General features: G+C 41.2%; 1 protein-coding gene across 12 annotated transcripts in view; it reads left to right on the top strand.

The window, feature by feature from the left end:
• NEO1 (neogenin 1) overlaps window positions 1-22,671 on the top strand; it is a 516,517-nt gene that overhangs the window by 30,591 nt on the left and 463,255 nt on the right. The window lies entirely within an intron of this gene.

The raw sequence follows: 22,671 nt of genomic DNA, 5'->3' as shown, positions 1-22,671 counted from the left end.
TTGCATAATTACCATAGGACCTCAGAGTTATATTTCATATTTCTAGCTTCAGATAGAAGAATGATACACACATACAAATAGGATGAACACACAGTAGATTATGAGCTTTGTAATGATACCTTATAAGAGACCTTTTGCATAAAGCATATTCATAAGCATATTTCCATAAAGCATATGCAATGCAACATCACACCCTTGTCAATGTATTTTGTGTAGTGTAGAACTCCAACCTATGAGACAGTAAAATAGCTACAAATAGGTCATAACTGAGTTATCAAAAGGTAGATTGGTAGATCCAATAAACTTGTATCATATATGCTGTATGATTTTTTTTTTTTCCTGTGGCACTTGAATCTTGTTACCATCCTTTTTGGACTTCACAACCTTGTGATGCAATTTGAAGCACATTTTTATAATAAAATAATAGAAAATGAAGACACAAGAGTGTAATCATCTTGTCCATTCCTAGTCAATAGTGGGATGTTTGGTGGTTCAAAATTCACATTGACTTCAAGGGACCAGGATTTTACTCAAAGAATCTGCTTACAAAGATTTACTGTATAGTAGCAGTTTTCAAGCGGTGGTATGTTAAGAGCTGCCTGGTCATATGTTAACGTTGTTTTAAGATGATCAATCAAATTAAGATACATTCTCATTCTATTCATTTTAGCTGATAAGGGAAGTGAACAGTGATGGTAGCTGGCATGGATGCTCATGAAGAGGAGGCGGTGGTGATGTCTGTAAGACAGATTTAAGAGGTCAATGCTAGGCACAGGTTTGAGGGGACTTGTGATCTAGAGTTTATATCTGATTATCAACTTGATGTGTGTTATCAGATGTCACCGCTGTGGTGCTCTGCTCTGTTTTAATGATAACAGTCGGCTGTGTGTGTGTGTGCGCTCCCTCTGTGTGCTGCCCCCAGATAGCTGACAAAGCAGACCCCGAGAGAACCCCCAATGACCACAGACTCCGATAAGGTACGAAGGCACCCGGCCAGGTTTATTGTCAAACTAAGCACAGTACTAGTTTCCCGCAGACCCTACAGGACATACTCTGAATATGTGCCCCCTGACAATGGACCAGCTCAGTCAGTGGTGGGATTCTCCACTGCCCCCGAGGACAGACCAAGACAGCCCTCGGGTGCATTCTTATACATAGGTACAAACAAGCTACACATCACTCCTGACGTATTGAGGTACAACCCCTCTATGTATTAGGGTGCTGCCTCTCACCTTGTACATGTTGGTTCGAACAAAACAACTCTATCCATCATATTATCCTTTTGACCCTGTCTTTAGGATGGGTCAGCATGTTCCTTATTATCTATGTGGAATGTGTTAGTACCAGAACATTCCGGTACTATCTTGGCACATATTTATCTTACTAGTGCTTAGTACCTTTTAGGTATGTGTATGTGTAACATCAGCCGCCTTCTTGCCAGCTTCTGTGAGCAGGGCCTGCCTCTGGCTCACAGTTTAACTTTGGTTTATGTTAACAAAGTCTCGACCGTTACTTTAGTTCAGGCCTTAGGTCTCATACCGGGCCTCTGATACAAGGGCTTATGGTTCAGGGCCTCATCTTACTACAATATGCAAATATACTAATATTATGGAAGTCTCTTACTGGATGCGATGCATAAGGTATGAATGAAAAACAAACTCATTTCCCTTTTCTTTCTCTACTCTTCCCTAATATTAGATTAATTCTCTGTCCCAAGTGAAGACTAAACAATTGTTAGCATTTAGTTAAGCACTGGGGTTCAGGATATGCACAGTAATCTAGGGATTTTGAAAAGCTCCATAAAGATTTCTTACAAAGCATCTCAGTTATGTCACTTGCCCAAGATTGTAAGATGTTGTGGCCAGGGAATCTGTCCTTTCCTTGGTCTGTGAAGTGCTATATACATCTGGAGTTGTGCAGATAATCATTTTCTCTATTACATTTAAAGACATTAGAATTGTGGGTTGTGGAATGGAGGGAGGAATAGGTCACCTTTGGATAATTCCATTTATATCATGGCTGTAGTCAAATGTATGACCCGTGTTTTTTTTTTTTTCTGTAAACACAGAGCTGGATTTGCAGGGTTGGGTTAATTTTGTATTTCCATTTCCAAGTCCTTCTGGCCCTTTAAACGGTCTATTTTTTAAAAAAATAGTAGATTTTATTAGGCCCTAATTTATGAGTAGAAACTAATCTAAAGCTTTCTCTTGGCATCACTATTTGACACTGTTGGATTTAGTTTGTTAAAGAAAACAAGCAACCCTAGGTTGCATGGAGAACTTAAAGAACTGCTCTAGCCACTAGAACAATCATTTTAAATCAAGCTTTATGGTTCCTAAAGCAACAGGTCCTGAGAGTTGGAAACAAGGCTTATTCCATAGATCCTTCTCATATAATGAATAACCACACTTTCTGAAACTGTGTAATCAATCGTTTGTTAGAAATAAGTATGTGTATTCATTAACCATACAAATTAAAACTGCTTCGTTTTTGAAATGTGAAAAATAATCCTCGTATTGAGTATCTTCAAGTTAAAATAAACAATTTTAAAATAAAAATGGGAAAACTGGTATTCTACTGGTGCATTTTAAATGCATGTCAGTATTTTTATCATAAACCTCTATTTTCAGACTGGTATCTCTAGTACCATTTATTACTTTTTGCATCTGTAGTAGTTACTAGTGATAAAAATTAATGTTTAACATTGAGAGATCTATCAATAAAATTTACCTTTTTTAAAGGTAGAAAGAAAAATAGTACACAATACATAATACTGACACAAAGCAAGGGAAGGCAGAAATGTATTTAAATAAGTACAATGTGCCATCATACCTGCATTTCTGGTCTTTGGCTTTTCATCATAGTTGTAATGTTTTTAAATATATTGGCACAGAAAAGTTCGTCTACACCTTGCCCTTATTCAGTGGTTAAATCACTTTCTAGCCATATGTAATATGTTTGTTTATGTATTGTGCACAAATATAAACATATTGATATATATTCTACAGAAGCAACATTTAGCCATATAAATCTACAGAAACATACATTTGATATCTTAAAGCCACAGTGCTGCAGCTGACTCTTCAGAGGCAGACTGCTGAGCTTGCATGGAGTCCTATTTGAAGGTGAGCTTCTGCACTGATGTTGATTTGGCCACCGTCAGGTTAGATGCAGGATCAGGACCTAAGTGCTAATATTCAGGTTTCCAAAGAGTTGATTTTTAAGAAAAATTAAAATATTTTTTAGGATAGAATTCTTACTATTTTCATTTTACAGTGATGACAGTAATTAGCTTTTCAAGCATCCTTGAATTTTTTTTAAATCTAATAATTTTCATGTAATTATGAGAGAGCTGCAGCCACTGTCCTTGTCACCTACTTGTAGAAATGAACCCGCTTTAAATTGTGTTCTTATTTAAGATAATTGGCAAAAAAAAGAACTGATGCTCGGAGTGTCTGACTTGCCTGTTGTCTGAGAAAATATCCTAAAGTCTAGGCTGAAAGGTGTGATAGAATATGATTTGTAAAAATATGCAGTGGTGGTTATTTGGCCATTCTAGTGGTTTTTACATTAGCCAAGTTGCCTAAGAAAAACGTCTGAATTTATTGTGTATTATAATACAAGGCCTGTTATCTGTTTTATTATTTTCCATCTTCTTCCCAAACATATTTTTTAATTTTAAGAGCTTACAGCTCCTCTCAAGTGTCTCTTGCCCCGCTATCCTGGTTTTTTTTTTTTTTAAAATTAGATTTTTCATTTTCTGTGTGTCTAGGGGGGGGTGTGTGTGTTTTTTTTTTTTTTTTTTTTTGTAATGTTTCTGGATTTGAATGCTTCTGTTCAGCTCTTCTCCACTCCCTGGTATGAAGTTGAATAGGAGTAAGAGTGAATTGGTGGTTAGGGGTGTAATGAGATCAGAAATGGCAAGAAAAATCCTGGGTGTGGTTTTTTTTGTTTGTTTTGTTGTTTTTGTGCACTACTCTTTAGTCTCTTTCCCTAGTAAATATTAGCATAAAACCAGATACCCTTCATTTTGAGAGTACTCTTTTTCTATACCTTAGTTAATTTGGTCAGTGCCTTTTAATGTCCAATAAGGTATTTATAAACACACACATTTTTCAGGTCTGCTTTTATTTTTGTTGGTTTTTGAGTCTATTTATGGAAGTTAATTTTCAAACAGATTCGGATGACTGTAATTTGGAGTGACAGATAAATGTGCTGTCCCTAAAAAAGCACCCAGGTTTTTTAACTTTTTTTTTGTTGGGATGTTACTGAGCTAGTCTTTGCATAAGAGGGTTGCTCTAATCCTGTTGCTGATATTTTCATTGCCTGACAGAGCAGAGGAATGTTTGAGGCCCTCAGTAGGGGTCTGGTGAAAGCTGTTAGCCGTCAATAGCAGTAAGGGTTGGGTTGTGATTGGAGAAGAGCTGTAATAGTCCTGTGTATCTGAACAGAAGTGGTTGTAGCTGAGCAGATTTTTTTTTTTCCTTAGGATAAGAAGAAGTAATTTACACATGATACAGTGCACTGTTCTTGTGAAGTTCTAACAGACAGAAGCTAAATTTATGCAGTTTTATTTGCTCGAGAAATTGATTTTCTTTTGGTAGACCTGAACACTGAGGGCCTGAATTACAACAAATTACTGAATACCTGAAGTGATTTTCCTTCTCTTCTCCACCAGCCCCCCAATACCTTATAATATCAGTTTTTGGCTAATATTTGCATCTAAATTACTTGGTTATAACTATGTTCAGTTCTGAAAGGTTTAAATTTGGAAATGCATAAGAAATCAAACAATATTACTTCAAATGTGGCAGGATATCAAAGACAAAGCTACAAAAAATTCTGTCATAGCAGTGTTTCAAGACTGCACATTTCTGCTTTTAATCAATATTTGAGCTACTGGAAATGTATTTCTAGGGGAGAAGCAGCTATGTAAATGTATACATTGATATAAACAAACACTGAGTTCTATTTCTTGAAAAACAGAACACATGCATTAGGAAGAGGAGAAATTCAGTTCCCCAGGGAGAGCAACAGAAGGGCGTTTGACAAATACGTCAGGCTGAGTGAAATTTAAACTAAAGCTACATGCATCAATCTGAAAATTCATTTTCTGTGATGTGTAATGCTAAATAGTTAAGATATTAGTCTTAAACATTTTAAAAATACTGCATGTTTCTGTGGAGCAGGCGGAGGAGCTATGCCTGCTTTTGTCTGTGTGTTGAGGCTATTGGCTTTTTCTCTGTGCCTTTCTCTTCAAAATGTTCTGGGTTCCATATGTTAAGTGCATTAGGTTAACATAGGCAATGTAAACATTAAATGCTTGTTGTGTGAATTGAGTAGTTTAGGAAAATTAGACTCTATCAACTGAGAATAAATTTGCTGAAATTGCAAATCATATGGTCTTCCATATTTTCCCCTGGATTACATAGGGTTGCCGGGTGTCCCTTTTTCGACCGGAATGCCTGGTTGAAAAGGGACAGCATCGCTGACAGGGCCATTAAAAGTCTGGTTGGTAGCACAGTGGGGCTAAGGCAAGCTCCCTGCGGCTCCCAGATGCAGCCGGCATGTCTGGCTCCTAGGTGCAGTGGCGTTCAAGGAAGCTCCACGCGCTGCCCCTACCCTGAGCATCAGCTCTGCAACTCCTATTGGCCAGGAGCTGTGTCTAATGGGAGCTTGTGGGTGTGGAGCTGGACATGCTGGCCGCTTCTAGGAGCTGTGCAGAGCCAGGGCAGGCAGGGAGCCTGCTTTATTCCCGCTGTGCCATCGAGCGGGAGCCACCTGAGGTAAGCGCTGCCCGGCTGGAGCCTGAACCGCCTCCTGCACCCTAACCCCTGGCCCCAGATCAGTATTCCCTCCTGGAGCCTGTACCCCCTCCCGCACCTCAACCCTCTGCCCTGAGCCCCCTCCTGCACCCCGAGCCCCTCATCCTCTGCCCCACCCCCAGCAACAGTCCACACCCCAACCCTCTGCCCTAGCCCTGAGCCCACTCCTGCATTCCAAACCCCTCGGCTCTAGACCAGAGTCCCGTCCTGCACCCCGAGCCTCTCATCCTCTTCCCCACCCCCAGTAAGAGTCCACACCCCAACCCCCTGCCCTAGCCCTGAGCCCACTCCTGCATTCCAAACCCTTCGGCTCCAGACCACAGTCCCGTCCTGCACCCCGAACCCCTCATCCCTGGCTCCGCCCCAGAGCCTGCACCCCCAGCTGGAGCTCTCACCCACTCCTGCCCCAGTCCGTAGGCCCCTTCTGCAACCCTCACTCCTTCCTGCACCTCAATCCTCTGCCACAGCCTAGTGAAAGTGAATGAGGGTGGGGGAGAGCAAGTGACAGAGGGAGGGGGAATGGAGTGGGTGGGCGGGACCTTGGGGTAGGGGCGGGGGTTGGGGATGGGGCAAGGATGTTCGGTTTTGTGCCAGTAGAAAGTGGGCAACCCTCGGATTTCACCAAGTGGGATGTTCCTCAACAAGGGAAGAATGGGTAGGAGAGTGCATTACCATGGCAACAAGGATCAATCTGGTGGAGTGTGAAGTGGAAGTGGGCACTTGACCAGGTGACTAGTCTTAAATTAATAAATATAATGCTTTAGAACGACTTGGTTATAGTAGAATAACTATAAGGATTATTTTGATATCATATACTGTACCTTTTAAATATATTAGTCAAACCATATAACTTTGAATATACAGAGTGACATCTGTATTATTCCTGTCAACGTCTGATACTCTTAGTGGCATTGTTTGAAGCTTGATTTTTCTAACCCTTTTATAATGTAAAATGTTTTAAATTCACTGCTGGCTTACTAACTCAGCATCACATGGATCTGAGAAGACTAATGCATTTCTTCTCTTTGCAAATTTGGAAGAAAATAAGAGGAATATGGTTTGACAAATTTTATACGGAATAGTTGTCATGAAAACACTAATTAGAGCGAATAGCTTTATCACAAGTGTTTTGCAAGGTTAATAGTGCTTGCTGTAGTAGGAAGAAAGCCTAAAATATAAGCTTGTGTATTCCAGGGCTGGTATGAGTCCTGAGCTAAAGTAGTAGGCAAGCTTTGCTAATATAAAGCAAAGTTAGCAAAAGTCAGGCTGTAAGCAAATGTCTGGCTCTGCCTGCTTGCAAGTTTACAGAATCTGGCAAAAACAGGGCTAATATTGCAAAAACACACATTCCTAAGAAGTACTAGCACAAAGTACTCACGCAAACACATTCCAGAACAGTGGTACCAAAACATCCCAATATCAAGGATGGTACAAAAACAGTCCCCAAGATAACAGGAATACACTGACCTCTCCTAAAAGATAAGGTCAGAATAACAATGTAATAAATGTTTTAATCAAACCAATATGTAGACGGAGATGGGTAATAACTAGCCACGTCAGGGGGACAGTACAGAACTTGTTTGTATCGGGGTATAAAGAGGTATCTATGACAAAGTGTCCTGGTCCATCCGAGTGGGGAATGGAAAGTCCTGCCATTCACTGAACTGCATCCATTGTCAAGAGCATACATGTCTTAGTATCCTTGTAAAGTCTGCCAAGTGCTATTATTGTGCTTTGTCAACAATAAACCTGGCCTGGTGTCTTCGTACCTTAACAGATCTTGTGGTCATTGTGTGGTTCGCTCGAGATCTGCTGTGCTGTCTGTCTGCACAGAGCTGGGGTGGCACACAGGGAGAACACACACCTACCCACCCCAGAACATCTAACCACACTTGCAATATCCATTAACTTTTAGGTTAGCTAAAATAGTGCAACACTGTTCATCTAAATTTCTAATATATAGAAACTCATGAATTAAAATAAGGAAATAACTCTGAATTACAATATGTAAAACCTTTGATTTAAAATGTCACACAAATTTCTGCAGATTTAGCTCAGAAAAAAATTTTTATATTGATTTTGAAGTTTAACTGGGCTAATAGTATTGAAATGACTGAGCCTTGATTTGCTCCAGAACTAAGATCAGCAAAGATTAAGTGACTGAAATTTGAACTTGTTTGGTAGACTTTATGAATATATAATTGTGAAGATGACCGCAGCTAATCTTGATAGTTCGTAAAACATGGCAAGCAGCATTCTTAGGTTTGAAGCCATAAGATTTAAGTTACTGTATGGATTTAAGTTACTGTAAATACTAGACTTGTAATTAGAAAGCTAAGAGGTCAGAGGTAGAGAGGTGGTACAGTTGATATTTGTTCTTAATCCCTTTTCTTGGTGACTTATTGTATAGGTTTGTGGATGGAGTGCAAACATACTGGAAATAGTGATTGTACTGATTTTTCTCCTTTTAATTAGCATACATTTCTTTCTGTACTATGCAGCTAAAATATAAATGTAAACTAGGATGCTCTTATTACATGAGACGAACAAAAATGCAGTTTTTATTTTTCATCCTTTTATACAGATGCTTGTTCTTTTTATCTGGTGTTTTTCTCCGCCTAAGTGCTATTAAGGATTTCACTTCAGCGTTTCCTGTCTCATGGACATTATATAACCCACATGTACTGCTTCTCAGGAACCTAGCATGTGCAATCTTCCTCAGGTCCTACAAGAAAGTGTTTAATAATAGCACAGCAGCAAACCCAAAGCTGAACTGTTTTGGGGAAGAAAAGTTACAAAGCCCATTCCATCTGTCCTTTCTCTTCCTCTTTCTGAATAACTTGTAAAATCACAACAAACTCTTGAATTATTGTTTTTGCATCCTTGAAAATTTCAGTTCTAGGTTTGTTTTACCACTGAGGAAGATCTATGTGCATATATAGTGTGCATAATATTTAATCCTTCCAACCTCTGGTTTTTAATTTAAATTAGAAAAAAATGCCAGATTCCAAAACTGAATGGTCTTGGTGACCCTAAAGTGTAATGTGACCTTTTTTGGCACTGATCCAATTTTAAGAATGTATTGCTTCTTTGAGCCAAACTTTCAAACAGGTATTACTTTACGATTTAATTGGCTACCTACATACATCTTGAAAAGGATATATACCAGTGTTTTTTTCCACTGTGGAGACATAAAGGTTTGTTTCACAGAAGAGAGCATAAACTAGCAGTTACAAGGAAGCTTGTGTGAACTGAGCTATACTGTATACTTTAGGAAAAAAGTTTGATCTTGGTTTGTAGCTTTTGGCAGCTTCAAACAAAACAGTCAGTGTTCTAGAGAAACTAAGGATTCTTTTTACGTTCTTGAAGATGCATTTAAAGACGCGCACACTACTCCAAATGATTGTAAAACATCATCTGAAACAAACTTGCTTTCTTTAGTAGAAGGCTCCTTGCCTAGTTTCCTTTCGAAGAGTTCTACATGCACCACTAATAATGTCAGTGTGTGGTATATGTATTATACACAAGACAATTGCTTTAGAAACAAAGACCAGCTTGAAATGTAAAAATCAAGCTGGTTTGAAGTGTAAAATCTTCTACTATTTTCGGCTCCCAGCAAACCAGTTCAAGTCATTCTGAAACCAACAGCATTGTTTTCCCACTGACCCACATTTAGGCTCTTTTCATGAGATCCAATCCAGTTGGGAACTCAATATTGGTTACATAAGTAATAAGGAGCCTAAAAACTTAAGCATCCGTCACAAAATATCTCCTCTTCTCTGACTGTATGGTTGATATGCCCTCTTGATAGGTAATCCAGACACTTGCCAGAAATTAAAGGCAGTCAACTTCATTTTCCGTTTGTAAACCTTGGTGCTCTGGTATCAGCATGTCTAGATTGTGACTAGATAGCTGCCTCTACAAAAGGAGCTGCAGTTGTTGTTTGCTCCTACTCTGCAAAGGACATGTTTTATTGATTTCCCCTGACTATGGGGGCTACGTATTTCATCATTATCTCCTTGATTCTTCGCTGTGGATCTCCTTTCCTTGGAGGGATTTTGTTCCCTAAGGACTTCTGCTGGATCTGAGGTAGCCTAAGGATAGTCATAAATGGGTTTCTAAATAGGACAAGGTGTCATCTAAGGGTACCATGAGGATTTGGTGTACCTTACGAGTAAAATTACTTCAAGAAGGATGTGTCCTCCTTAATTGCCATAAAAGTCCAAATGTCAGCATTGGAAGAGGAAAAAAATGAGATCTAAAAGAGGGGTTCTCGTCTCATATAAGTCTTATTGGTGCCCCCGATGTCGAAAATGATTTGAGTATGAACAGATCTATTGTCCATGATTCACTTCAGGTCATGGACTTGGTATCTTCTCCTAGTTTAGCTGAGAATTTGGGCTGATATACCCATATTCTGAGTGGCAAAGCAAACCAATTTCTGGACAAGAGCGCTCCCCCCTAAAGGACCAGACCCATAGGTAAAAGAAAGACCCCACTCAGGATTCTGGATTCAGGCTTGAAATTTCTGTGCATGCAGTGTACACCTCAAGGGTAGTTGTCAGGCACTCACACATTATTGAAAAGTTCATCTCTGGCTTCCAGAGACAATTCAGGTGAATGATGTCATCTTTTCTGGGTTCAGCACTGTTATTTTTGTGAAATGCCAGTTATGACATGACATTCACATCTAGAATTGAGGCAGCCTAGAGAGCAACTGAAAGGTCACTGAACAAGAGCAAGTCTGCATCTCATAAGAACAAGTTAAAGGCCCTGACCTCAAAAGCATAAACTTAAGTTTGACATGACCTAACCAATGAGGATCAAAAACAGGTAGAGAGAAGATGAGGATAAGAATATCTGATGATTATGTACGTCTTGATGATTATGTTGAATTTTTCTGTTTGCTTCTTGCGTTTCATCCCCTTCACTTCAATATCTTTGTCCAAACCTTCCAGATCTTTCTTTCTTAATTCACTCCGCCCATCTCTCTGATCAACTTCCTCCTATTTCTCCCCTTACATTTTGTTTTTAATGCCCAAAGTGTGCGAATTGTACAGTCAATAAGGCATGGTCCCTGCCCTAAAGAGATTACTGTCTCAAAAGCAGGCTAAAGGTGGGGGAAAGGAATACAATATACAAGTGAAATGAAGGGAGGGGAAAGGATACAACATATAGGTATACAATCATCAGGAAGATTGCCACTGATTTAAGGTTGTGTGTGGCTTTTTTTTTTTTTTTTTTAAATTATGGCACTAATATCACCAACTGGCCCTCTGCTTAGCCATTATTAGTTTTATCATTCAACTTAGGTAGGTTCCATTACTCTTTTTCACATTCTAGGCTTTGGACCTGGCATAGTCGTCTTTCTACAGAATGCTCCTTTTCTCATTAAAACCCACTTCTTCCAGGAATGCTTTCTCCCTTCTCATCCTTCTCAGTTTTCCAAGAACTTTCTCTTTTTGGAATATTGTTTGTCTGATTTCAGATTGTGAGCAATTTAGAGTAGTGTTAATGTCTTAATTTTTTTTCAAAAATTATTAATTTTGTGGCTCTTCCCCTGCCTGAAAATGTTCTGTAATTGTAAACAATGGAATATTCTATTGATGCATGCTACAGGTATAATATTTTAGGTAACTAATCCTTGATCTTCATATTCACTATGTTTTCCTTTGCATGAGTTCTCCTGGGAAATTGGTGGTGAAACTGCCATATTTGCATTACTTGAAAATTTAGGTTTGTATGATAGTTCTGTATCACTGTTAATAAGTTAATGTTGGGACAGTGCTTTGAAGATGTAAAGCTCTACAGAAATGCTAAGTGCTCTTCTTCCAGAGGCACTTATTAATTATCAGGCTGATGTATATAGAGAGAAGATAAGACTTTAGGCAAACTTTGTGGCAAAATCCTTGAAATTTGGACAAATGTTTGCAAGAAACTTAACTCTCCATTGTTTTGTCATGTTTAGTCTCTAAGGTCCACAAGTACTCCTTTTCTTTTTGCAGATACAGACTAACACGGCTGCTACTCTGAAACTAGTAGTAATAAGTTACCCAAATGATTAAAAGCCAGCTTTCCGACCCTCCCCACTTCTTTAAACAGAGGGCAAAAGGTAAAGCTCTGGATATAAAACTGTCGTGATTTGTATTCCAATTAACAACTTTTGGTTCTTAATTTTTGCTTAATAGTAAGTATGAATAATTTTCTTCTTCAAAGTATTAAAAATGAATGAACGATTGATTTTATTTTTTCCTTTTTGTTTGACCAGCCATATAAAGGCCACAAGCAATCCTAATTCTAGTCTAACTAGACATTTTTCTGACCCTGTAGATACCATGTCTTTTAATGTGCAATGCTAGTACATATGTGGGTGACTAGTGTTAGCTGCCGTGGCCACACCTCTAATGTTAGGTGCTAGGTCAAGCAGAACCAATGCCAAATCTCCATAGAGAATAAGGCCAGCTGCTTTTGATAAGGAGCTTCCAGAATTTTAAACATTTAGATAAATTTACAAGTAAAAAGTATCAAAAGGAAATGCGATGGGCCAAAAGCATAACGCTCTGGTTCTGCTTGACCTAGCACCTAACATTAGTGGTGTGGCCACAGCAGTTCACTCTAGTCACCCACATATGCACTTGTCTGAGATCCTAGGTCAGGGGGGTGGAATTTTTGGCCTGAGGGCCACATTGGGGTTGCAAAACTGTATGGAGGGCCTGGTAGGGAAGGCTCTGCCTCCCCAAACAGCCTGGCCCTGCCCCCTATCTCACCCCTCCCATTTCCCACCCACTGACTGCCCCCTTTAGAACTCCTGACCCATCCAACCCCCCTGCTCCTTGTTCCCTGACCGCCCCCTCCTGGGACCCACTGTCCCCTCCTGGGACCCCAACCCCCCCCCCGCTCCCTGTCCCCTAACTGCCCCGACAGGCCCCCCAGGACTCCCACGCCTATCCAACTGCTCCCTGTCCCCTGACTGCCCCCCGGCCCCCTTACCATGCCGCTCAGAGTGGCATGTCTGGCTGCCATGATGCCCAGCTGGAGCCAGACACACTGCCATGCTGCCCTCCAGGAGCATGCAGTCCTGCTGCCCAGAGCGCTAGCAGTGTGGCGGTGGGGGAGGGAGGACAGCAGGGGAGAGGCTGGGGGCTCAAGGGCTGGGCAGGACGATCCCGCGGGCCGTAGTCTGCCCACCTCTGTCTTAGGTACTTATTCAGACTGCTGTCCCAAGCTGCTCTCCATGCCACCACAGCAACATGGTTAATTTTAGGTGATAGCCCACAAAGAGTTGGCACATACATTCTATCTGAGCTGGGTATTATATCTCTGAGCTGCAGTGTAGATGTAACCTGACAGGCTTCTATGCAGAATGAACCATTTATTAGGTAATTTTGTCTTAACTTGAGAAATTCCTTATATCACATACGTATTGTAGATTTGTTATAGAGGATAACAGATCTTTTTAAAATGGTATCCCAATTTTGTTTCATCTCTTGATGGAGGCTGTATTGCAGTGTGATGAATTAGTAAAATTGAGTGAGACATTTGGCAGTACTAATAATGGGACATTTGACCAAATGAAAACCCTGTTGTTGCTGAGCCAGAAACAGGTCAATGTTTGAGTTTTAGGAATGTGCTTTTGATATTCTTGGACAGCTTATCTCTCAACAAGAATTGTTAGTATTGGAGCTGCACAGATTGAATAAACTTCCTGGGAGGAAACAATTGTAAAGTATCCAGGAAGTTATTAGGAAACAGGAGCAGAAGTTCACATTCATTGAGTGTTCAAAGGGCTCAGCCTTTTTTAAAAATAACTCAGTCTTCCCTAATATAGAGCTTGAAAAATGTACTTGCTCTTGACTAGTAGGAAGGTCTTCCTGAGGGCTAGGGGTCCTAAATAAAATTTCTGTAGTATTTAAATTTGAGTTTTTAGAGAAGTTCCTAATGACCGTGAGGAAAATATATTGATACAGTACTGTTCTCTCCAAATATACAGCATTCCCAAGCAATTGCAGTGTGAAAATGTTTTGACTTTCATTGTTTTCCCATTGCTGCCCATGGTATTCTGAATAGCAGCAGGATAACCAGCAAGTCTCTTGTCAGTTTCTACTGCAGTTTGAGAACACTAAGCAGCAGCAGAAAAGAAAAGGATTCAGATTGGAGGCTGCAAAAAAGGAGATTTGGGGGAAAGTTAGAATAGTCAATATAAACTACAGTAAGGGGTAGGAGCATTGCATTTCTTCCCAAGGTGTTGTCCTGGACTTTGCTAGTGGATCCCATCTCTAGCCCCTAACTTTCATATTGTCTTTGAGCTAGTCAGTTAAGTTCTTGGTAATAGGTATTTGGTAGGTGTCCCAAAATTCCATGCAATAGATGAGGAGATGGATGTTAAAGATGCCAAAATCTGCTGCTCTGAGAAACTTGTGTCTCCATTAGATTGACTTAAAAGGAACCAGTTTATCCTCTAATTAGGGAGAAAAAATAATTGTTTTTTCTTCTGGAGAACTTGGAAGAAAATATGAAAAGGAAAGTATAGTAAGGAAATATGGCAAGAAAAAGTAATTCTGTGCCTTAGGAGTTCACAGTTCTATTTCTGAACTAGAGGTAATGCAATTCCGTGTTCACTTTATCTATGTAAGTTAAATAATCATAACTATCATAATACAGGAATGTATTCCCACAAATGGAGTTATGATCTGCTAGTCACTTATGAAAGTATAATAAATAAACTGTACCCTGTAATGGTTCTTAAAATGCATAACTCCTCTCGAGTTCAGAAAATGGTCAGTGGAGAGAATATTTTGAGACTTCAGGCTTAGTTAAGGAGTAAGAGCTTTAGAATTCAGATTTTATTTTTACTAAAACAAATGTTTATGTACATTAAAGTATTATTACTAGCAGCTTTTTCTACCGGCAAGAATTTATCTATGAGTTCTCCAAATTGTTAAAATTACACCCTGCCATCTTTTCTACACTTTTAATTGGCAAACTGTCAAAATAGACCTTACAATTTAGCATTTTTTCAGCTAAGTTTGTTGGTTTAAATACACATTTTGTCCCCTGCTTTTGCAATGTCCATTTTTATTACCAAAAGAAACTAGAAGAATGTTGAGAATAATTAAAAATTAATCTGCTTGGAGTTGCATGGTGATATGATAGGCTTGTTAAATTTGTAATTTGTTTTATAGTTTTATACTGCTGCGCATCGTAGTATCTGAGCACTTTCCATATATATATATATTTTTTAAATTTTTTAAAGGAAGAATGAAGTCTCTAGTTTACTTCATGGAGTTTCTGGTACTTCTCCCTTTTAGCGTCAAAATTCTGCTTGGGGCAGGGTTTATTTTTTGCATAGAGAGGAGTTGCCCGGGGTTTGGGAATAAAAGGGTATTCACATTGTGAGCATCACTCACGGTGGAAAGGCTTTCTCAAAGAGGAATGCCTTGCAACGTGCCCTAGAGATTGCTCTACTGTGTGTTTGCTAGATCTCTAGAAAATTGTTCCATAGCCAGATCTCTTTGACAGAATGCTCTGTCCCAGGTTCTCACATTCTTTGTCCTAGACTTCCCTGCACTGTTCCAGAGGAGTGCAGTTTTTCAGTGTTTTCCCTTTCTGACCAATCTCACTTTGTCTTGTCTTGGGTCAGTTTGAGACAGTGGCTCATTAACTGTGCTGTGTAAACTAAAAGAGGTTGGGGGGAGATAAACCAGATTAAAAAAAGCTAATTGGCTTTAAAAAGTAGCTTTTAATATTGTCAATTTATGGTTACTCTGTAGCAGAAATCATGGGGAGGAGAGAAGTCGCCTCATAATTCCATTTCAGTGATGTTGAGGTCAAGTGTAGAGGCCACTGTACTCGATGACCTGCTTTCTGTTTGCAGCTGTGCCACATGGCTTATCTTCACAGCAGAGTTAACTTCTGTTATAACAAAAAGAAAAGGAGTACTTGTGGCACTTTAGAGACTAACAAATTTATTTGAGCATAAGCTGTAGCTCACTACAGCTCACTTCATCAGATGCCTTCAGTGCATCCGATGAAGTGAGCTGTAGCTCACTACAGCTTATGCTCAAATAAATTGGTTAGTCTCTAAAGTTCCACAAGTACTCCTTTTCTTTTTGCGAATACAGACTAACACGGCTGATACTCTGAATTATAACTTGAGCGTTGCCTCTAAACTCAAGTCCCATTCATCCTCAAGAAAACTTAAGTATAGTGGATGCTTTAAATTAGAGTTGGCTGGTCTGTTGGGAGTATAGACTACAGCCTGTGTTAGTATGACTATTCAGCTGTGAACATAAGCACTCTGTGCAGCCTGGGTGTTTTGCTGTGGTACTATTCTCACTTGAGTTACCTCTGCAGTGAAAACATACTCTTGCTCCTTGTGTTATTTTTGGCAAGTCATTTTACCTCTGGTTCCGTCCCTCCTTTTTGTGTGCCTTGTCTATTTAGACTGTAAATTTTTCAAGATGTAAGAGATGTTTGTACAGCAAGAAGGACAATTGGGCTGCTGATCTCTGGCACCTTAAACCATTACTGGAATGAAAATAATAATAATGACTCACATGTGAATGTGCCAGGTTAGTTAGCCTGAATATGTGCCATCTTTCTTTCATGGGAATTGGAAAATAATTCAGTGAAGAAATAAAACCTTGAAGGACTGTTTTATTTTAGAAAAAAGGGGACTGGGCTGGGCTATTCCACCCTCTGCGCTCATAGAATATCAGGGTTGGAAGGGACCCCAGAAGGTCATCTAGTCCAACCCCCTGCTCGAAGCAGGACCAATTCCCAGTTAAATCATCCCAGCCTGGGCTTTGTCAAGCCTGACCTTAAAAACCTCTAAGGAAGGAGATTCTACCACCTCCCTAGGTAACGCATTCCAGTGTTTCACCACCCTCTTAGTGAAAAAGTTTTTCCTAATATCCAATCTAAACCTTCCCCACTGCAACTTGAGACCATTACTCCTCGTTCTCTCATCTGCTACCATTGTGAACAGTCTAGAGCCATCCTCTTTGGAACCCCCTTTCAGGTAGTTGAAAGCAGCTATCAAATCCCCCCTCATTCTTCTCTTCTGCAGGCTAAACAATCCAAGTTCCCTCAGCCTCTCCTCATAAGTCATGTGTTCCAGTCCCCTAATCATTTTTGTTGCCCTTCGCTGGACTCTCTCCAATTTATCCACATCCTTCTTGAAGTGTGGGGCCCAAAACTGGACACAGTACTCCAGATGAGGCCTCACCAATGTCGAATAGAGGGGAACGATCACGTCCCTCGATCTGCTCGCTATGCCCCTACTTATACATCCCAAAATGCCATTGGCCTTCTTGGCAACAAGGGCACACTGCTGACTCATATCCAGCTTCTCGTCCACTGTCACCCCTAGGTCCTTTTCCGCAGAACTGCTGCCTAGCCATTCGGTCCCTAGTCTGTAGCTGTGCATTGGGTTCTTCCGTCCTAAGTGCAGGACCCTGCACTTATCCTTATTGAACCTCATCAGATTTCTTTTGGCCCAATCCTCCAATTTGTCTAGATCCTTCTGTATCCTATCCCTCCCCTCCAGCGTATCTACCACTCCTCCCAGTTTAGTATCATCCGCAAATTTGCTGAGAGTGCAATCCACACCATCCTCCAGATCATTTATGAAGATATTGAACAAAACCGGCCCCAGGACCGACCCTTGGGACACTCCACTTGATACCGGCTGCCAACTAGACATGGAGCCATTGATCACTACCCGTTGAGCCCGACAATCTAGCCAGCTTTCTACCCACCTTATAGTGCATTCATCCAGCCCATACTTCCTTAACTTGCTGACAAGAATACTGTGGGAGACCGTGTCAAAAGCTTTGCTAAAGTCAAGAAACAATACATCCACTGCTTTCCCTTCATCCACAGAACCAGTAATCTCATCATAAAAGGATTAGATTAGTCAGGCATGACCTTCCCTTGGTGAATCCATGCTGGCTGTTCCTGATCACTTTCCTCTCATGCAAGTGCTTCAGGATTGATTTTTTGAGGACCTGCTCCATGATTTTTCCAGGGACTGAGGTGAGGCTGACTGGCCTGTAGTTCCCAGGATCCTCCTTCTTCCCTTTTTTAAAGATTGGCACTACATTAGCCTTTTTCCAGTCATCCGGGACTTCCCCGGTATGAATATGAATAACATGCAAAGCTGTGCTTGGAAATTGATCCAATATTTATAGATTTCCACTGTGAAAGATTTTCAGCAGTCTGCTCCCAGCACAGCTTATTAAATATCTGAATTTTAATCTTACTTTGGATGGTTTAAAGAATTGCAGAGACCTCAAGGAAAGCTTTGAAAAACATATTTAGAGGGGAGTCTGCCTCTATTTTGTGTGCTTTTACTGTATGTTTTCTTTTGTTATTACTAAGGATATTTGCATAAACACAAGATTTTTTTGTTTAGAATTTCCTCTGTTCCTGCTGTTTGTTTCTCACAGTAACTGATGTCACAAAACGAGCACGACATTAGTGGGAACTAACCTACTTGAAAGTTTCTCCAACTTCATCAATTCTCTGTTTTAAAGCACTGCTATGTTTCTTGAGTCTCCTGTCTGGCCTGGTCTCTGATCACAATTAAAATTTTTATTCATGTGTTACATAGAGTGGGCATCAGCCTCGTTTCAGTCAGAAGACTGTCAACATTGTATCTGACGTAAATACTGACTTGATACTTCAACAGGCTAATAGTAGGAAAATCTCAGCCTACCTTGTTGTCATTTTGCTTTTTGAAAAAAGGTTTTTATTTTTTGGAAGAACTGGTTCTGCTTTCTAACCCTCCTCGTTGTTGTTGTAGGTGTATATACCTCCGGTCTCATCGCATTTGGTGATTAGTTTGGTTTGTCTTGGAGTTCAGATACTGGACTGAACATGTTAGTTTGTATGGATTTCTGTTTCAGTCAAGGACTGACTAGTGTCTGAGGCCTGGTTTACACGTAAAACTTAGGTTGACCTAGCTTACAGTAGTCATGGCTGTGAAAAATTTCAGTCACTGTGTGATGGTCAGGTAGGTTGACCCCACTGCAGATGCAACTAGGTCAACTGAAGATTTCTTCCATCAACCTAGCTACCACCTCTAGAAGGGATGGATTTACTACATTGATGGAAAAAACCCTTCTGTTGCTATAGTACCTACACTTCAGTGGCACAGCTTCAGCGCAGACATACGAAGTCCACATAGACTGCTTGAAGACCTGCTTGTCAGGTGAACATAACATAAAAACGGCCACAGTGGGTCAGACCAAAGGTCCATCCAGCCCAGCATCCTGTCCTCCGACAATGGCCACTGCCGAGTGCCCCAGAAGGAATGAACAGAAGAGGCAATCATCAAGTGATCCATCCACTGTCGTTCATTCCTAGCCTCTGTCAAACAGAAGCTAGGGACACCATCCCTGCCCATCCTGGCTAATAGCCAACCTGGCTAATAGGTGGCAGGATCTTTCATAATTTATATGATAGTGAGGTAGAAATATTGTTGCCAGGCACTTTCCCTGTTCAGAGCTCCCTGAAATATGCTGCCGTGGAGACATTCCTGACATTTTACCTTCAAGAACAGGAATCTATTTTTCAAGAAATGTAAATGGCCTGTAATTCTTCTATGAAGAAATACCAGTAAGTTGTAATACATTGACATTTGCCCATTCACGTTCCCTGCATAATTGCAATTGCTTGTTGTATTAGTTAATGATCTCCTTTTTTTTTTTTTGTATAAGTGGAACTGACAGTTGAGGCCTATTGTTGGAAATAATTTTCCAAATACATTTATTATGGTTTACCATGACTCAGATTCCACACAAGCATTCCTTTATTAGTCCAAAGTCCACATGGTGTTGGTTACATCCAAAATACAAAAGCAAGCATCTACAAACTTGTATTTTATATCCAAATTAAAATGCAGTTACAAGCATTGGCCAAAATATTTATAACAGAATCAAGCCTGGGAAACACCTTCCCATCATGCCATCACTCCAGCTTATTTTGCTATATCTTTTCTTATCTACTGGTTTAGCATTTCTTTATAATAAACAAACCAATTATTCACTACACTTGGTACCCAATTAACAGTTTTCTCAACCTAAACCTTAAAAAAGGTAACTCTGGTATTTCATAGAATCATAGAATATCAGAGTTGGAAGGGACCTCTGGAGGTCATCTAGTAGCAGGACCAATCCCCAACTAAATCATCCCAGCCAGGGCTTTGTCAAGCCTGACTTTAAAAACTTCTAAGGAAGGAGATTCCACCACCTCCCTAGGTAACGCATTCCAGTGTTTCACCACCCTCCTAGTGAAAAAGTTTTTTTCCTAATATCCAACCTAAATCTCCCCCACTGCAACTTGAGACCATTACTCCTTGTCCTGTTATCTGCAATCACTGAGAATAGTCTAGATCCACCTTTCAGGTAGTTAAAAGCAGCTATCAAATCCCCCCTCATTCTTCTCTTCCGTAGACTAAACAATCCCAGTTCCCTAAGCCTCTCCTCATAACTCATGTGTTCCAGTCCCCTAATCATTTTTGTTGCCCTTCGCTGGACTCTCTCCAATTTATCCACATCCTTCTTGTAGTGTGGGGCCCAAAACTGGACACAGTACTCCAGACGAGGCCTCGCCAATGTCGAATAGAGGGAAACGATCACGTCCCTCGATCTGCTGGCAGTGCCCCTACGTATACATCCCAAAATGCCATTGGCCTTCTTGGCAACAAGGGCACACTGTTGACTCATATCCAGCTTCTCGTCCACTGTAACCCCGAAGTTCTTTTCTGCAGAACTGCTGCTGACCCGTTCGGTCCCTAGTCTGTAGCGGTGCATGGGATTCTTCTGTCCTAAGTGCAGGACTCTGCACTTGTCCTTGTTGAACCTCATCAGATTTCTTTTGGCCCAATCCTCTAATTTGTCTGGGTCCCTCTGTATCCTATCCCTACCCTCCAGCATATCTACCACTCCTCCCAGTTTAGTGTCATCCGCAAACTTGCTGAGGGAGCTATCCACACCATCCTCCAGATCATTAATGAAGATATTGAACAAAACCAGCCCCAGGACCGACCCTTGGGACACTCCGCTAGATACTGGCTGCCAACTAGACATGGAGCCATTGATCACTACCCGTTAAGCCCGACAATCTAGCCAACTTTCTACCCACCTTGTAGTGCATCCATCCAGCCCATACTTCTTTAACTTGCTGACAAGAATACTGTGGGAGACCATGTCAAAAGCTTTGCTAAAGTCAATGAACAACACGTCCACTGCTTTCCCTTCATCCACAGAACCAGTTATCTCGTCATAGAAGGCAATTAGATTAGTCAGGCATGATTTTCCTTTGGTGAATCCATGCTGACTGTTCCTGATCACTTTCCTCTCATCTAAGTGCTTCAGAATTGATTCCTTGAGGACCTGCTCCAATATTTTTCCAGGGACTGAGGTGAAGCTGACTGGCCTGTAGTTCTCAGGATCCTCCTTCTTCCCTTTTTTAAAGATGGGCACTACATTAGCCTTTTTCCAGTCTTCCGGGACTCCCCCTGATCGCCATGAGTTTTCAAAGATAATGGCCAATGGCTCTGCAATCACATCTGCCAGTTCCTTTAGCACTCTCAGATGCAACGCATCCGCCCCATGGACTTGTGCACATCCAGCTTTTCTAAATGGTCCCTAACCACTTCTTTCTCCACAGAGGGCTGGTCACCTCCTCCCCATGCTGTGCTGCCCAGTGCAGTAGTCTGGGAGCTGACCTTGTTAGTGAAGACAGAGGCAAAAAAAGCATTGAATACATTAGCTTTTTCCACATCCTCTGTCATTAGGTTGCCTCCCTCATTCAGTAAGGGGCCCACACTATTCTTGGCTTTCTTCTTGTTGCCAACATACCTGAAGAAACCCTTCTTGTTACTGTTAACATCTCTTGCTAGCTGTAACTCCAGGTGTGATTTGGCCTTCCTGATTTCACTCCTGCATGGCTGAGCAATATTTTTATACTCATCCCTGGTCATTTGTCTGATCTTCCACTTCTTGTAAGCCTCTTTTTTGTGTTTAAGATCAGCAAGGATTTCACTGTTAAGCCAAGCTGGTCGCCTGCCATATTTACTTTTCTTTCTACACATCGGGATGGTTTGTCCCTGTAACCACAATAAGGATTCTTTAAAATACAGCCAGCTCTCCTGGACTCCTTTCCCCCTCGTGTTATTCTCTCAGGGGATTCTGCCCATCAGTTCCCTGAGGGAGTCAAAGTCTGCTTTTCTGAAGTCCAGGGTCTGTATTCTGCTGCTTTCCTTTCTTCCCTGTGTCAGGATCCTGAACTCGACCATCTCATGGTCACTGCCTCCCAGGTTCCCATCCACTTTTGCTTCCCCTACTATTTCAAGAGTCACAACCAGTTTTCCCTCTAATTTGTCCCACGCATGCGTGGAATGAACTTTATGTGCACCAATATGGAGGTGATGTCTGACACATCACCTTCATATTGGTGCACATAACAAAATTGATGTGGTGGGGGTGGGGCAGACGGTTTGGAGTGTGATGTGGGGGGCTCAGGGCTGAGGCAGAGGATTGGTGTCTGGGGTGTGGGGGTGAGGGTTCTGGGGTGGGGCTTGGGATGAGTGGCTCAGGGCTGCGGTAGAGAGTTGTGGTGTGGGGGTGAGGGCTCCGGCTAGGGGTGCGGGCTCTGGGGTAGGGCTGGGAATGAGGGGTTTGGGGTGCAGGCTGCCCGGGGGCTATGGCAGGGAGAGAGGACTCCCTGCAGCACCACCTGGGCTGGGGTGGGAGAGGTGTCTCTTCTCTGGCTGCAGCAAGTCCATGCTAGGACTGGGTTGGATCGGGGGGAGGGGTGCCTCGCCCCCCGCCGCGACAAG

This window comes from Lepidochelys kempii, chromosome 10 (assembly GCF_965140265.1).
Source record: "Lepidochelys kempii isolate rLepKem1 chromosome 10, rLepKem1.hap2, whole genome shotgun sequence".
In the NCBI taxonomy this organism is placed as follows: Eukaryota; Metazoa; Chordata; order Testudines; family Cheloniidae; genus Lepidochelys; species Lepidochelys kempii.
This window is presented reverse-complemented; position numbering and strand designations above follow the sequence as displayed.